The 16,676-nt window shown below is 40.6% G+C and overlaps 2 pseudogenes; both read right to left on the bottom strand.

Annotated features, from left to right (window-relative positions):
- Nucleotides 1–1,196: 1,196 nt before the first annotated feature.
- On the bottom strand, nt 1,197–7,352 carry LOC133053745 (uncharacterized; annotated as a pseudogene).
- A 1,486-nt stretch (nt 7,353–8,838) lies between these two features.
- Nucleotides 8,839–10,408, bottom strand: LOC133053748 (chromodomain Y-like protein; annotated as a pseudogene).
- Between the last annotated feature and the right edge of the window lie 6,268 nt (nt 10,409–16,676).

Raw genomic sequence — 16,676 nt, 5'->3', positions numbered from 1 at the left:
AATCTTTAATATATATATAAATGTTCATCTTCCTCTTTACCATTACATATCTATGCTTTGTTTTCTGTATTTCCTTTCTTATCAGCTTCGGGGACGCAGGCCTGGTGAAGTCCAGGTGTTCCTTTAGGATAAGCAGTGTCTGCGAAGTATAGAAAACCGAGTCGAGTCTTGGTTGAGTGCAAAATCAAGACTATTTTATTCTTTTACATCAGTGCTTATGTACCCTAAAATCAATAATCCTTTAAAGACCTTTAAGGAAGGGGCAATGATAAGATTGTACCAGGTGCATAATCCTGGGTGACATCAGAAATAACTTTCCAGATCAGTCCATACCTACACGTAACTTTTCAACAATTCAAGGGCAGCAGCTAGTCAACTGTGAAAAGCCATCTACAAACATCATCTTGTGAAGCTGATCCCCGGGCTGACTTAGCTCTGGTATGTAATGCTAAAGGTCAAAGTTCTCATGAATTCCCTCCTGATCACACCCTAAGCAATCTTCCCAAACTTGTAATGGACTCTATTGACTTTTGCTTATGGGGTAGATAGACCTGTTTATTAGAACCCGTGGGCCCCCATGGACTGTGTTGCTGCCATGCTAAGGTTTCGAAGAGGGATTTTAGGTAAGAGTCAGACTCATGTTTTGGGAACCTCAAAGAACGCCAAGCATCAGAAGATGAAAGGCCGAAGGCCTGGGCGTGGGTTGTGGGGCAATCCCGAGAAACCCCCAGAGGTCGGGGTGATTTGCGTGTGGAGTGGTCCTGGAGGTCCCCACAACTTTGCGTGCCAGCTCCTTGAGCCCAGACCGTGTCACAGGCTGCGTTTCTCTCGCCGGCTCCCGACATCTCCCCGTTTATTTCCTAGGACAGCAAGATGAAGTTCAGTCGCAACACTTTGAATGCTGTTCAGTAGACTTTGAAAAAGACAAGGAAGAAAAAGTATTACTAGTAAGGCCATGGCATCCATATCAACACAGCTTATTAGCCTGGAGACAAAGTTTTGCCTGTCACCAAGCTTGAGAGGATATTGAAATGATTAGTTGCTGTTCCGGCAGCGGTGAAGTCTAGTCTGGAATGCTCTAGGGCTTGGATTTGTTTACATACGTTTTCTAAATCTAAGCTTATGCTGGAGCTATTCCAAATTCCTGTGATATGACTTTTAATCCATTCCCAATTATAGTCTGTTTCATTAACTTGCTAGGGAGTGATACAGATCCATCGACAATCAGCGTGGCAAGACAGAGCTAATTTTACTATTAATGCTTGCAATTCAGCTCCTATGTGCATTACAGCTTCTTCCAAAGTATCTACTTCCATCTCTAGTTTACTATCTATGATTTCTTGAGATGCTAAAGTCAGGGACACATTTCTGCAGATGTTATTAACAAATTGAGCTGTATGCACTTGTTGGGTTAGAGCTACTGCTGCCACTGTAATGGAGGCAATTGCGGCTATCAAGGCAGAGGTTGCCAAGATAAGTACATCTACTAAATGCTTAGCCCTCATAAGATCTTGTCATTGTTGAAGCACAGCTAAACCAGAATTGTCACACCAAGGAATAGTAACATTACCAGCAACCATAAGATATGGAGGGTGTTGCAAAACCACAAACAAGCCAACCTTAAATCGGGGGCTGAGGCAAGAGGATAGCATACATTCTTTACAAGTAACTATGGTTGGACCTCCAGTATAATCAGCAAATATCTGTGCGTCATTAGAATTATTAGTGAAAAGGAAAACAGGGAGAGAGCAAACAAGCTAATGCAGAAAAGGTACTAGCAATTTTAGGTCTAATTACTGTGATCTCGGAGGTGGCGGCAAGTGCTTTCCATAGTTCAGGCTGCCAATGTGTCTGGTTGTTTAAAGGAAAAGATAACAGGGCAGGGACAAACTGATTGTGATGCCCAAACTAGTCGTTTTGAATTTTGTTTGGTAAATTTTAGTGGCGACTCAGTGATAATTCCCTTTTTAGAAGCTCCTAAAGGATGTACCTTCCTTTAGGGGCATGATTAGACTTCTATTATATGGGAAATGAAAACATAAAGGGAGATCATCAGTGAGTCCCCAGAAAGTGTAATTGAGTTTGATAGGATACTTATCCTAAAAATATGAAGTGTACCATCCGCCCAAAGGATGGGGTCGAGTTGTGTGGATCTGCATGGCCTATTGGTGCAAGTAACGACCTGGAATGGAAGGGGGTTAGTGAAGTTGGCCTAATATACCCCAGGTGTGGCTGAAGAGGCATTTACCTGACAAGCAAGCAGAGCAAGGATAGCTATGAAAACCTTTTCAGGAGTAGGAGCATGTCTTGTCGACACAGCTATGTCTTGAGCTGGGTGACAGACGTCCATGATTTGTCCCCAGGTCGGGAGAGCAGCCTGTCGGGTGGCTCGTGTTGGGCATTTTCTATGGGGCATGGAGATAGATCGTGTGTGGTCTCTCAAGGACAGCCGTGATATCTGCATAGTGGGAGGTTCATGTGGATATTCATCTGGAGCTTCTGGTGCTGTCTGTGCTTGATTTTTTGGAGTTTCCATGCTGGAGGAGGGGGAGGCCCCCTTTTTCCTTTTTGGCCAAGAAAGCAGAGGCATCAGGTCCTCGGGGAATTGAGACACACCGGATCAGCCTGTCAGAAATCGGAATGGTTGACTCTGCATCTTGAGGAATGATAAAAGCATACCATCGGCCGCTGGTTATCAGTGGGTCAGGCCCCTTCCATTGTCCTGAAAGGACATCCTTCCACCTGACTAAAGGTTTCATGACCCTTTGTTCTGGGGTCCAATGCCAAAACATGGCAGTGTGACCCAACAAATCAGCATTAAGATTATGTAGTACAAAGACGGCACGCTCTAACACCTGGTGAGGGGAACTCTACTTGTATAGTTATATCTTGAAAGACTTCACCCGTCCTGGCTGTAGTTATAATCACATGAGAGAAAGTGTCCATGGTTACATGAACAAAGGATCGCCTCCAAAGGCGATCAAAGGATGGAACATGGGCTACATCTACCTGCCAGAGCATATTTGGCAATAGTCCTGGAGAATATAATCTGAATGCTAAGGTAGGTAGAAAAGTAGGGCAGTGTGTACAGGAGTGAACTATTTCTCGAGCTGACTCTCGGGGAATGTGAAACTGATATTTGAAAGCAGTTGCATTTTGATGATGTAGGGCATGTGAGGCTCGATCATCAATAACAGTGTCAGTTGCAATCGATTTAGTAAGAGCATCAGCTAAATCCTTTACACGACTTAAGGGCCCTTGTAGACTCAAGTGAGCTCGAATATGCCTGATATCAAAGGTTTTATTTGGAATCTATATTGGTTGTCGCAACTTAGACAGTAAGTGAAAGATGGTGGTTTTATTTTTAGGCAGCACAGCTGTCTCAATATGAGAAAATGGTCTGATAACATACTGTGAGTCAGAGTATATGATAAACTCTTCTTTGGGGAACATAACAAAGGCCACTACGACGGCAGTCAGTTGAGGCTTTGGGGCTGAGGTTTCTTGGGCATATAACACTTTTAGTTTGAGTTTCTGTAACTATGGAAGCTTTTCCATTGGAAGACTCATCTGTAAAATTATTGACAGCCTTTGGTATAGGAGAGGCTTGACATCTTTTTTTTTTTTTGGAAAAAGACTGGGTCATCAGCCATGAAATTTAATGAAGAGTGAGAGGGCAAATGATGTGGGCAAGGAAACTTGCCCTACATAATGTCCTAAGGCAATTTGCCAGTCTTTGTTAAACTGCAGGAAAACATTTAATTGTTATTTTATTGTATGAAATTATAATCTCAGGAGGATTGTTACCAAACGAATGTATCATCCTTTTTCTGCATTTTACAATTAGTGTTGCTATTAAAGCTGGGTCATAAGCCACTATCTTCTTGTCTGTAGCTGGAAGATGTATCCATTCCAGGGGTCCTGATTGCATTAATACACCAGTCGGAGCTGTAGGAGTAGGCAAGCACAAAAGCTGCCACACTTTACTTGTATCAATCCTATTTACATGACTATAGACACAGCAGCTGTTACTTTATCAAGGGCTTTTCGAGCTTCAGGGATCAGGCTCTTTTCGGAAGCTGGGTCAGAGGTACCTTGTAAGACATTAAACAAGGGCTTTAATTCAGCAGTAATGAATTTTACCTAAAGCCTAATCCAGTTAATATCTCCTAGCAAATTTTGATAATCACTTAATGTCACCACATGAACTTTTTTTTAATTGTAAGGGAACATGAGTCGCCATTTTAGAATATAGACCTTGCCCTAGATAAGTAACCGGGGGGTTTATTTGGGGGCAATTTGTAGGCCTCTATACTGTAACGCCTCTGTTAGATCATGCAGCACTGATTGTAGGTATGCCTGATCGGGATGTACTATTTGGATATCATCCATACAATGAATTAAATATACCTGTCTATGTTTGATATGAACCATGTGCAAAAGACTTGAAAAGATTTAGAAGTGTATGCAGGGGCACTGTCAGGTTTAAAACATTAGGATAACACAAGTCTAACAGTGAGGGGTTATTTTGGATAGAAGAAGAATGAGCTTTGACATGTACAATAACTTTAAATAACACATTTATTTTACTAAAATAACAAAGTTAAAACCAATATAAACCACTTAAAGGCAAAGAAATGTATAATCTGTTATTGATAGATTTATTCTAAGAAAACATTTTTCGCTTCACAAAGAGAGCAGACTATATTTCAGTCTGTTACCAATTTAGCCGAGAGCAAACAAACAGCATTTTATTTCGTTAATCTTAGATAAGTTTTTTGCTTTTTTTTCTTATAAATCTTGAACTAGAGGTATTTTTCTAAAGCTATGAGAGTCAAACCATACAGGGTAATTGACAAAGTAGCCTGGTCATTATTGTGAGCTGTAACACTTGAACATGATAATTAAAACTGTAACTGACAGCATGTTACCAGGACATATCAATTTTCATGAATTTTCCATAATTTTTAGGTTATCTATATAAGTAATAACAACCATACAGTACAAACTGAGAAGATTTAGCACCCTTCCAACAATCATTCCCATGCCATTTAACATGTCAAATGAACTCAGATAGTATAATAGCCTTTTGGGAGGCTTCAGGGGCCCTCTGAAGCATCCCAAACTTAGCTAGTGGTTCAAAGAATTTTAAAAGAATATGTTTTAAAATGTTTTATCATAAGGGTCAATTAAAAGCATTTCGAACGTTGGGTCAGATTTAGTCAATGTTGATGGGTGTATCCTTTAGCTTGCTGATATATCACAATCAAGTTCTAGTGAACGTGAGCTCCGCCCCCTTTGGACCAAATGGACTCTACCCAGTTTTTTGTTTTGGCCATGTCCTTCCTAACAAAATCTATTTATCTAACTAGTTTTAATCCAATTTTAGAAAATCCCGATCATGCCAAACTCTTTTTTAATATTCTTGATACCTCTGTTAAATTTACTGAAAGTATACTTCCTGCTTTCCATTACCAACAAAGAGCTAACATTTGTATGAGCATTTTAGAGACTGGTGAGCATAAATACCAGTGATAATGTTTAAATCCCTTGTTTTTTCTTTGTTTTATTTATTCACTTTGTAACATTTTAGGATGGCATCAAGCACTATTTACTTGTAGTCCCACATCTCTTTAGTTGTTCTGTAAAAGGAAATCAGTGTTTAGTGGGAAATGTTTTAAACATTTAATATATTTGGAAATGTCCTAATTAATAGACTTTTAATACTTAGTTTAGCACATCCCTTAGAAATCTGACTTATGTCAATCTGGAGAGACAATTGTAAACGGGTATTCCTAAAGAAAAATTATTTGTTAGAGTTTATATAAAAACTCGTATCTTTTTTCCAATTTTTAGAAAATTTTTTCACTCGAGGTAATTGCCTTGTTGACAAAGTGGAAACAGATATAATATTTAACTTATATTAAACCTAGGTAGAAAAAATATTTTACTTGATGTTAATTACTGTAAGACATGTCTATATCAGATAGGTGACTGAACAAACATTCTTATCAGGTATTCAATACTGAATATAACTCAGTTCACCTGAACCTGGAATTTATTGTTTCATTTAGAATTATTTGATTTGTAAGTGCTTATTCTTCTTTAAAGCAAATGAATAGAGCTCATTTACAAATTAACCTAAACAATATTATGCAGAGACAAGGACATACCAACACATCTTTAGACAAATGCAGTGCAAAATCTAGCTTCATGTTTTAAGCTGGGTCATGAATTAGATATTACACAATAAAACTTACTAGCTTCTACAAATAGAAGAAATACATTAAAAATTTTAAAGGCTTTTTTTCTTTCCTTTTTGTCTCAGTGTCAGGAGTTAGAGATTGTCTAGGGGCAAATACTTTGGTGCTTTTTCGATACCAGCATTGCATACCATGCCCACCCCCTCCTGCCCAACCGTCCTTGACAGAGCTCCCCAGCTAAATTCCCAGCCTTGCACTCACATACAGAAACACCACATCCTCCTCCTCTTCCCCCATGGGAAGGGTATCATTGGGGCTCAGTCTGAGCACAGGACAGCCCCAAGCTTTCAAGCTAACTGGACCTTCTCTTCCCATCTCCAACTGCACAGGAACCATGCCCCTCCCTCTGCACATACCTTTCCTTTCTCTGCCCTTTCTGCCCCACACAGAAAGCTCAGAGAGCTCAGAGACACACATAATTTCACACCAGGTTGATTTTATTTAAATGTCATTATTAATGTTGGTGGGTGCTATTGGTAGAAGACTCAATGACTGTACTGTTGGCCACTTTGAAGCAGTGAGACCCTGGAAGAATTCTCATGTCTCTAGCCATGTTCTGAAGTCACTGGCTATGCAGTTGTCCAGCAGGAATGGCAGGGGTCTCCATGATCTCTTGGGCCTCTTCCAGTTGGTTCTGATTCAGCTCTTGATTCGCCTTGGAACACTGGCTCCAGAGGTTTGAACCTCTGATATTGTTAGGATTCTCTGAGGTGGGAGCTATTTGAAAAGCCTTCTTGCTCAGCTTTGGTTGAATGTGCTTATTTGCCCTCACAGGTACCCTGGCAACCTGGAGAAAACAAGAGAAGGAGCAAAGAATGGCATTAACTTGGGGAAGAGTGTATTGCTGTTTGGGACTGATGGTTTCAGTAGAAGGAGTGTGACCAAGAGGTGGCATGTGCAAGACAAGGAAAGGGGAAGGTGTCTTAGGGGCCCTGTCAATGGGCAGGGTGAGCTTGGGTGGGTTCACTCACCTTGACACTTCTTTTCGACCTCAGTTGATAAGACGTCTTCATCTTGTCGTACTGCATAAGGAGCCGGTTGTTTCTGAATTGTGCTAGAGTCTTTTGGCTTCCCAGTCACTTTAGTCATTTGGTCTTGTGTCTGTGTGTGTGTGTGTGTGTGTGTGTGTGAGTGTGTGTGTGTGTTAAGAAATATTCAATTGATTTAACTAGTTTTCACAGGTGAATGTGAATTCTATAGAAACTTGATTGATTGTACAGTTTATATATACTTCAAACTACAGAACGCAAAAAGTAGGTCATATGGATGCAAAACTACTGCACCAACCCGTCCAAGTAAAGGCAGATTTACATTCTGTAAGCTCTCCGCAAGGCCAGGCGGTGGTCGGTTCCAAGTAGAAACTTCAAAACTGTACTGAAATAAGGTTTTGATTTTATTTCACTCTTCATCCATTCCATATGATTGCAAGCTCAGAAACCTGCCAGGAGACAGGCTTCTGGAAACGTCCCCAGCACTGGCAGGAATGCAGACATCTATGTCCACAAGGCACTCTCACATAGGATCCTCTCCTTGTTATGGTGTGTAGATGTGAAAGCAGAGACTGAGAACATGAAATGTCGAAATAATAAGGTAGTTCTCTTTAAAAGGAGTTTCTGAATTGAATAGTATGCCAAAAGAATTTTAACTTGTTCAATAAAGTACATTCTAAGTGAACCTAAAAAGCACAGTTTATAAGCATGCAAATTCTTTCCATTTTTGGTGTAATACATCAATCACATCTGCAAAGAGAAAACCAAAACTCTATATAAAGTAGTAGAGCTCACCTAGCCACAAGAAGCACTCATGTAGTTATTTTTCAAAAGGGTCAGAAAACCTAATTATAAACCTGCTAAGATTAACTTATAACTTAAGCTACCATACTGAAGCTAGTCAGTGATTCACTAATACTGCAAAAGATGCTTTCTGTTAGCGAGAGTGGTTTCTTCCTGTTAACTGGGTAAGAATCAGACTTTGAACAACAGGGAACAATCAATTGATATTTCAGCATGAATCCGAGGCATATTTTACTTTTGGGTATGTCCATCAGAGGGTTTTTAGCCAGAAGTACTCATCCTAAAAGATAAGTCTTCCATTTGATTTAGAATTTTCTACCTCGGAGGCTTTGGACCTTTTAGAGATAAGGCACATCTCAGATCTTTCCATATTTCGATTTGCAGCAGGGATGGCGAGGCTTGCTATCACCCCTTTCTTTTCTTTTAGAAGGAAAAGAAAAAGATAAACACACATTGTTTCAGACTTTTCTGACACCTAATCCTAGAAAATATCTTTATATATACACATTCCTAGCTGAAGATGACAAGAATGAGAGCCTCAAGGAGCAGGCCAGAGCTCACCATTATACTTTTATACTCGTGTATATTAAGTATAAACCAATGACGTTTCAACAAAGGAGTTTTGTAGTTATTTATTTTAAAGCTACAGTACCTCAGAACTCCTTGGCAATAAATAGCTTGTCTGTCTCAAGTCCTGCTTCCCAGAGGGAGCTCGGTAGGAGCCTGGCCCAGGCCGTGAGGTCTGGCACGGCGCGCCCTGGTGAGGTCGGGTGGCCGTACAGTCAGAAATCGTCGACCTTGCTCTTCCTGTACTTGAGCATGTAGTCCATGCCCTGCGCGGAGTCCCATATCTTCTTCTTCTTTTTTTTTTTTTTTTTTTTTTTTTTTTAACTTATTTTTTTTTTATTATTATTTGGAGGCTAATTACTTCACAACATTTCAGTGGGTTTTGTCATACATTGATATAAATCAGCCATAGATTTACACATATTGCCCATCCCAATCCCCCCTCCCACCTCCCTTTCCACCCGATTCCTCTGGGTCTTCCCAGTGCACCAGGCCCGAGCACTTGTCTCAGGCATCCCACCTGGACTGGTGATCTGTTTCACCATAGATAGTATACGTGCAGTTCTTTTGAAATATCCCACCCTCACATTCTCCCACAGAGTTCAAAAGTCCCATATCCTCTTGAGCACCTCACACTCCCGCTCATTGGCCCGCTCCAGCTCCAGCCTCATGTTGCAGCGCACAAGGGCCTTGGATTCCTCCAGCACGACGCGGTTGCAAGAGGCGAGCTCCTTGATGCGAACCATGACTTCCTGGGTGAAGGTCCCAGGCCAGAACACCTGGGAGACCAGCCCTTTGCCGCATGCCTCCTGTGCTGTTAGCTTCCACCCTCTGAACAGCATTTCGTTGGCAGATGCTCCTCCCATAATCTTGGGGAACATGACGGTGGAAGAGCCGTCTGGACTCTGTCCGAAGGTGGTATAGGGTGTCTGGAACCATGCCTTCGTTGGCCCAGACCACATCACAGAGAGGCAGGATGGATGCTCCTAGCCCAATGGCTGGGCCATTCACAGCTACGACAATAGGCTTCTTGAACTGGATGAAGCTGTTCATGAAGTTTCTGATGGCCTCAGCCATTCTGGCGCTCTCCCTCTTGCGGTCATCAGGCAGGCGCCGGATGAAGTAGAGGAAGTCCAGGCCGCAGCAGAAGACACTGCCCATGGCGCTGAGCAACACCAGGTTGCTGTCGTCGGCGTTGGCCATGCTCAGCGCGCTCTGCAGCTCCTTCATCACCTCCGGGTTCAGCGAGTTGTTCTCGGATTACTTGGTGGACAGCAGGATGTGGGTGAAGCCATCCTGCTTCTGGACCACGATGTCCTGGTACCAGTAGGCGCTCTTCCTCTGCCGCACACTGAAGCGCAGCTGCTTGTCAAAGGGCTGGTCTCGCCTGTCCTTCATGAACTTCTTCTTCCCAGCTTTCACGCCCATGACTTAACGTCTGCAGGGGGCTCATGCAATTGGCCATCAGCATGTCCACCAAATCGGACGTGCCATTCCCTTTCATGGCCAGCCCTGTGGCCATGGCGGCCTTCACGGGGCCCGACGCCCGTGGCAACAATTGGTGTATCCAGGCCGGCTCCCCATCATCACCGGCTCTCCCCCCGGGCTCAATAGGTCCCCGATCCGCTTCTCGGCCGCCGCCTCTGGGGCCGCTGTGTCTTCCGGCCCCTGCTCCATGGGGTCTGCATTCTCGGGGCTCTCGTCCTGAAAGCTGTCCAGCACAGTCCCACTCTTTATGGGGCTCTTGGGCACGAGAATCCTGTTGCCCAACCAGGCCAGGTCCATGTTCTTGTAGGTGGCCTGGCCCTGCGAGGAGCTCTTCTGGAAATTCTGGCTGGTGGTAAACAGTGGTGTGCTCTTGGCCTCATGCTCCTTGTCCACCACTAGGGCCTTGGGGGCGGCCTTGGAGAAGCTGCTGTTGGTGGATCTGGAGATCTGATTCTGGCCGTTGTTTGGGGCGGTCCGCTTGGCTCTAGTGAGGTTGCCCTCCTTTCTGCTTCCTGGTGTGATGCTGATTGAAGTCTTGGATGCACTCCTCGCAGCTCACTAGGTGCTGATCTGGCTCCCATGTGGCATCCTCCCTGCCGTAGCCTTTCCACCAAACCAAATACTCCATCTTCCTTTTCTTGTTTTACCTCTTGTCAATGATCCTTTCAACCTCATTCATATCCATGGAGACCATATCTCCCCGCTCTTGGCAGGGCCAGTGAGGCAACCCTGGTCATTTTGAAGACTCCCAGTGGTCTGCTCCAGAGTCCCTGAATACCCCTATATGTAGGGGGCCACACCCTTATGATTATGAGGTCAGTAAGTCCATTCCCCAGCATTTATTGTTTGTAGACTTTTGGATAGCAGCCATTCTGACTGGCATGGTTTTGATTTGCATTTCTCTGATAATGAGTGAGGTTGAGCATCTTTTCATGTGTTTGTTAGCCATCTGTATGTCTTCTTTGGACAAATGTCTGTTTAGTTCTTTGGCTCAGTTTTTGATTGGGTCTTTTATGTTTCTAAAATTGAGCTGGAGGCGTTCCTAGTATATTTTTAAGATTAATTCTTTGTTGATTCATTTGCTATTATTTTCTCCCATTCTGAAGTCTTTCTTTCACCTTGCTTATAGTTTCCTTTGTTGTGCAAAAGCTTTTAGCTTTAATAAGGTCTCACTTGTTTATTTTTGCTTTCATTTCCAATATGCTGGGAGGTGGGTCATAGAGGATCCTGCTGTGGTTATGATGGAGAGTGCTTTGCCTATGTTTTCCTCTAGGAGGTTTATAGTTTCTAGTCTTACATTTAGCTCTTTAATCCGTTTTGAGTTTATCTTTGTGTATGGTGTTAGAAAGTGTTCTAGTTTCATTCTTTTCTAAGTGGTTGACCAATTTTCCCAGCACCACTTGTTAAAGAGGTTGTCTTTTCTCCGTTGTATATTATTTCCTCCTTTGTCAAAGATAAGGTGTCCATAGGTGTGTGGATTTATTTCTGGGCTTTCTATTTTGTTCCATTGATCTATATTTCTGTGTTTGTGCCAGCACCACACTCTCTTGATGACTGTGGCTTTGTAGTAGAGACTGAAGTCAGGCAGGTTGATTCCCCAAGTTCCATTCTTCTTTCTCAAGATTGCTTTGGCGATTCAAAGTTTTTGTATTTCCATACGAATTGTGAACGTATTTGTTCTAGTTCCATTTGTGTCATCTTTCATTTGTTTTATCCATACCTGGTTCTTTTCTGTGCACAAGTTTTTTCTCTGCTTAGGCAGGTTCATTCCCAGAGATTGCATTTTTCTTGTTACAATGGTGAATTAAATTGTTTCCTTAATTTTTGATTTTGGTTTTCTGTTGTTATGTGTAGGAGATTTCTTTGTGTTTATTTTGTATCCAGAAACTTCCCTAAAGTCATTGACGATGTCTATTAATTTTCTGGTCGCGTCTTATGATCCTCTGGCATAGTAATATATGTTTGCAAACAGTAACAGTTTTACCCCTTCTTTTCCAGTTTTCTGGTAGTTATTTTCTTCTTCTTCTTCACTGATTGCTGTAGCTAGAAGTCACAAGATTATGTTGATTAACAGAGGTAAGAGTTGGCAACTTTGTTTTTTTCATGAACTTAGGCAGCATGTTTAAGTTTTTACCTATGAGAAGCATGAAAACAGTGGTTTTATCCATACATGGCCTTTATTAAGTTGAAGAAGATTCTCTCTGTTCCCACTTCTTCTACAGCTTTTATCATAAAGGGGTGCTGAATTTTGCCAAAGGCGTTTTCTGCACCTATATCTTAGACGGTTTCGAGAGATTTCCTTGGAAGCACCTTTGTTATCTTTCAGTGTTCTTTCCCCCTTTGGCCACCTGATGCAAAGTGCTGTCTCATTAGAGAATGCCCTGATACTGGGAAATATTGAAGGTAAAAGGAGAAGTGGGTAGCAGATGCTGAAAGGGTTATAGTATCACCAACTCTATGGACATGAGTCTGAACAAATTCTGGGAGATAGGGAAGCTAAGACTGATGGGACACAGGCCATGGGGTGGCAAAGGGATGGACATGAATAAGTGACTGAACAACATTAGCAACACATTCTCTCCTGTTATTGGCAGTAGTAGTCATTCTTGACTACTTCATTTTTTATCCCAACATACCCTATCTGCATCTCAGTTACACTAATTTTACCACTTACATGCATAGATTCAGCCACATTTGTTGTCATAATTGCCCCCCACTGGCCAAAAATCTATGTGATTTCTCAACTACACATGAGCCAGTATTCTAAACTTTCTCCAGCAGTCATTTATATTCCTCATGCACCCTCTACTTTGCTCTAGCCAGAGAAAATTGTCATTCGCCAGCTAAGCCATGCGACAGGAAGCAAGTTCTCCAGGATAAATAAACTTTTAGGATTCTGTATTCTATCATTTTCTCAATCTTCACATTGTTCCTTTAAGTTTCATTTCTCCAATCACACTGAAATTTCAGTCTGTGCTCTGTTCATCTCAGTCTCACTGTCTGTGAAGACACTGTTCTTGTTTTCCTTGATTTTCCTTTTTTAGAAATGTCTATGACAGTTTATTTTAAATTCTTCTGGGAGTTTTTTTTTTTTTTTTTTTTTTTTTCAGTTTACAAATCGTTTTGAGATTTTAATTTTAGATTGACCTGTTTGATGAGCTCTGATAGATGATCCTTTCCAAATGGAAAAAATTATGACAACTCACATCTACTTTAGCTTCTGATTCTACTCACTTGCATTCAGGAGTAAAGGATTGTTTCTGAATAATACAACCTGCATGGGTGTACGTCTTAGTCACTGAATCATGCTTGACTCTTTGCAACCTCATGGACTGCAGCCCACCAGGCTCCTCTGTCCATGGGCTTTTCTAGGCAAGGATATTGGGTTGGGTACCCATTTCCTTCTCCAGGACAAACTGAATAGTGTAACCAAGATGAAACATAATTTATAAGGTTTTAAATCTTAATAAATTCTGGACTTGCAGAAACAATTCCCTCAAAAAAAAAAAAAAAAAAAAAAAAAAGAGTAAATCTTGATTGCAAGTTAAAGTCAACATCTTTGGTTGCCTATCCCAAGATCATCTAAAAATAAAATAATCATTGGCTTCTATGAAAAGCATATTTTTCAGTTACTCATATAGCTAGCTAAGGAATATAAAAAAGCAAAATGAAATCTCAGAGTTCTATATCATAAATAGAGGAAAATAATGGAATTTCTCCTTAAGAGAAATTGAAGCTAAGGTATGAATCTTTCTGATTTTTTTCTTGGTGAGTGGCAGTTGACATTCTTGCTGGTAATTTTTTTCCCATCAAGATTCCTTAAATCAGTGTCCATACTTGCTATTCAACCCAAGCAAGATGGTAGGCGCTGAGAGGGCGTCAGAAGGCAGACAGACTGAAACCGCAATCACAGACAACGAGCCAATCAGATCACATGAACCACAGAATTGTCTAATTCAATGAAAGTAAGCCATGCCGTCTGGGGCCATCCAAGATGCTTGGGTCATAGTGGAAAGGTCTGACAGAACGTGGCCCACTGGAAAAGGGAATGGCAAAACATTTCAGTTTTTTTTTTTTTTTTTTTTTTTTTTGCCTTGAGAACTCCATGAACAGTTTGAAAAGGCAAAAAGTTAGGACTCTGAGAGGTGAACTCCCCAGGTCGGTAGGTGCCCAACATGCTACTGGAGATCAGTGGAGAAATAACTCCAGAAAGAATGAAGGGATGGTGCCAAAGCAAAACCAACATCCAGTATTTGATGGGACTGGAGATAGAAGCAAGGTCCAACACTGTAAAGAGCAATATTGCATAGGAACCTGGAATGTTAGGTCCATGAATCAAGGCAAATTGGAAGTGGTCAAATAACAGATGGCAAGAGTGAACAGTAGAGTCTGAAGTCAGACAGGTTGATTCCTCCAGTTCCATTTTTTCTTTCTCAAGATCAATCTGGCTATTCGAGGTTTCTGTATTTCCATACAAATTATGAAATTATTTGTTTTAGTTTTGTGAAAAATACCGTTGGTAGTTTGATAGGGATTGCATTGAATCTATAGATTGCTTTGGGTAGTATAGTCATTTTGACACTGTTGATTCTTCCAATCCATGAACACGGTTTATTTCTCCATCTGTTTATGTCCTCTTTGATTTCCTTCTTCAGTATTTTGCAGTTTTCTCTATATAGGTCTTTCGTTTCTTTAGGTAGATAGACTTCTAAATATTTTATTCTTTTTTTTTTTTTTTTGCCATGGTGAGTGATATTGTTTCCTTAATTTCTCTTTCTGTTTTCTCATTGTTAGTGTAGATGAGTGCATGGGATTTCTTTGAGTTAATATTATATCCTGCAACTTTACTATATTCGTTGATTAGCTCTAGTAATTTTCTAGTAGAGTCTTTAGCGTTTTCTATGTAGACATCATGTCATCTGCAAACAGCGAGAGATTCACTTCTTCTTTTCCTATCTGGATTCCTTTTACTTCTTTTTCTGCTCTGATTGCTGTGCCCAACACTTCCAAGCCTATGTTGAATAGTAGTGGTGAGAATGGGCTCCCTTGTCTTGTTCCTGATTTTAGGGGAAATGCTTTCAATATTTCACCATTGAGGGTAATGCTTGCTGTGGGTTTGTCATACATACCTTTTATTATGTTGAGGTGTGTTCCTTCTATTCCTGCTTTCTGGAGAGTTTTTATCATAAACAGATGTTGAATTTTGTCAAAGGCTTTTTCTGCCTCTATTGAGATAGTCATATTATTTTTTTTATCTTTCAATTTGTTAATGTGGTGTATTACAGTGATTGATTTGCAGATGTTAAAGAATCCTTGCATTCCTGGGATAAAGCCCACTTGTTCATGATGTATGATTTTTTTGTTATGTTGATGGATTCTGTTTGCTAGAATTTTGTAAAGGATTTTTCAATCTATGTTCATCAGTGATATTGGCCTATAGTTTTCTTTTTTTGGTGGCATCATTTTCTGGTTTTGGAATTAGGGTGATTTTGGCCTCATGGAATGAGTTTGGAAGTTTACCTTCTTCTGCAATTTTCCGGAAGAGTTTGAGTAAGATAGGTATTAGCTCTTCTCTAAACTTTTGGTAGAATTCAGCTGTGAAGCCATCTGGTCCTGGGCTTTTGTTTGTTGGAAGATTTCTGATTACAGTTTCGATTTTTGTGCTTGTGATGGGACGGTTAAGATCTTCTATTTCTTTCTGGTTCAGTTTTGGAAAGTTATACTTTTCTAAGAATTTGTCTGTTTCTTCCAAGTTGCCCATTTTATTGGCATATAGCTGCTGGCAGTAGTCTCTTATGATCCATTGTATTTCAGTGTTGTCTGTTGTGGTCTCTCCATTTTCATTTCTAATTTTGTTATTTGGTTCTTCTCCCTTTGTTTCTTAATGAGTCTTGCTAATGGTTTGTCAATTTTGTTTATTTTTTTCAAGAAACCAGCTTTTACCTTTGTTGATTTTTCTATGGTCTCTTTAGTTAATTTTTTTTTTTCTGCCCTATTTTTAAGATTTCTTTCCTTCTACTAACCCTGGGGTTCTTCATTTCTTCCTTCTCTAGTTGCTTTAGGTGTAGAGTTAGGTTATTTATTTGACTTTTTTCTTGTTTCTTCAGGTAAGCCTGTAATGCTATGAACCTTCCTGTTAGCATTGCTTTTCCAGGGTCCCATAGGTTTTGGGTTGTTGTGTTTTCATTTTCATTCATCTCTATGCACATTTTGATTTCTTTTTTGATTCCTTCTATGATTTGTTGGTTATTCAGAAGTGTGTTATTTAGCCTTCATATGTTTGAATTTTTAATAATTTTTTTTCCTGTAATTGAGATCTAAGCTTACTGCACTGTGGTCAGAAGAGATGAATGGAATGATTTCAATTATTTTTTAATTTACCCAGGCTAGATTTATGGTCAATGATTTGATCTATTCTGAAGAAGGTTCCGTGTGCACTTGAGTAAAAAGGTGAAGCTGATTATTTTGGGGTGAAATGTCCTATAGATATCAATTAGGTCTAGCTGGTCCATTGTGTCATTTAAAGTTTGTGTTTCCTTGTTAATTTTCTGTTTAATTGATCTAT

Source organism: Dama dama, unplaced genomic scaffold (assembly GCF_033118175.1).
Source record: "Dama dama isolate Ldn47 unplaced genomic scaffold, ASM3311817v1 ptg000209l, whole genome shotgun sequence".
In the NCBI taxonomy this organism is placed as follows: Eukaryota; Metazoa; Chordata; class Mammalia; order Artiodactyla; family Cervidae; genus Dama; species Dama dama.
This window is presented reverse-complemented; position numbering and strand designations above follow the sequence as displayed.